Source organism: Octodon degus, unplaced genomic scaffold (genome assembly GCF_000260255.1).
Source record: "Octodon degus isolate 3935 unplaced genomic scaffold, OctDeg1.0 scaffold00153, whole genome shotgun sequence".
Taxonomy (NCBI): domain Eukaryota; kingdom Metazoa; phylum Chordata; class Mammalia; order Rodentia; family Octodontidae; genus Octodon; species Octodon degus.
Window position 1 is genome coordinate 2,164,361 of NW_004524729.1, and position 1,430 is coordinate 2,165,790.

Consider the following 1,430-nt stretch of genomic DNA (forward strand, 5'->3'; position numbering starts at 1 on the left):
TCTTTTTGAAACAGGGTCTCTCTATGCAGTTCAGGCTGGCCTTGAACTGGGTTCACTTCATAGCCCAAGTTGGCCTTGAACTTGCGATGATCCTTCTGCCTCAGCCTCCCAAGTGCTGGGATTACAGACATGTGCCACCATGCCTGGCCCCACTTATGGACAGTAACACAAAATTTTAACTATAATAAGTATTAAGCAAAATCCAGAAATCCACTAAAAATATGCTATTGGCCACAAAGATTTAATAAAAAAATAAAATAATGGTCTAATATAAGAACAGTATTAACACAGTCATGTCTATTTATAGCTCCAAAGAGAAATAACACATAGCCATCCCCATGGAGAGTAGAGAGCATTCAGTAACACTTAACACCTCCTGTTGATTTTTTTTCTCTGAGACTATGTCTCACCATGTAGCCCAGGCTGGCCTTGAACTCACTATGTAGCCCAGGCGGGCTCACACCAGAGGGAATCCTCCTGCCTCAGCCTCCTAAGTCACAGGTGTGCACTATTCTGCCCAGCATATGCTTTATCCTTTTGGAATTCACGGTGATACATCAGTTCACCAGCATTTCTATTTGAAAAACCAAGCAGTTTGCAAATAATTCAGTTCATAAGGAAATGTGTTCAGCAAAACTATGCTTCTGTTTAAAAATCCTGCATCGGTTAACAAACATAACTACAGCCCTCTTCTCCAAATCCTAAAGCAAATTAAGTCTGTAAACCACGGTACCATCGTATTTTGGCTTGAGCAGCAGCCCAGCTCTGCTCAGGTACGAAGCAAGTGCCCTCCCACTGAGCGGCACTCCCATCTCAAGATCAAAAACCATTTTTCTGTAATGGTAAAGAAAAAACATTTTAAAAACCCCTGAAATAAGCCATAATCTGTCAGAGAAGGAAGAGCTTTTAAAAACAGAACACAGAGCTATCAAAGAAAAAGATAGGGTTAGGGAGCTAGCTCGGTGGCCTAAGCACCTGCCTGGCAAGCACAAGGACCCAGGTTTGATCCCCAACAGCACATGCCACTGCCGGGCCCCAGAACCCTAGGCGTGCTGAGCTGGCCACTGAGACTGGGCGTGGTGGCACACACCTGTAATCCCAGCACTGGGGAGGCTGAGACAGGAGGATCACTATGAGTCTGAAACATGTAGCAAGATCTTGTATCAAATAAATAAATAAATAAAATATTTTTTAAAAAAGCTCTCTTTAACATAAGAGGAAACAATGCAGAGGGGTGGAAAATGGCAGAGCTGCAGATGTTACTAGCGGAGGAGATCCTGGCTGGCAAAAGGGAGCTCAGAGAGAGCTACCAGAATCTGACCCAGGTGGCGGCTGCTGTGAAAACAACTACATACAGGCTTCGGACAAGAGGAAAGCTTCAAAAGAGACCAAAGAAGACTGGGCGTGGTGGTGCGCACCTGTAACCCCAG

General features: G+C 44.5%; 1 pseudogene; it reads left to right on the top strand.

Moving 5' to 3' along the window:
- Positions 1–1,241: 1,241 nt before the first annotated feature.
- LOC101590794 overlaps positions 1,242–1,430 on the top strand; it is a 1,501-nt pseudogene continuing 1,312 nt past the window's right edge.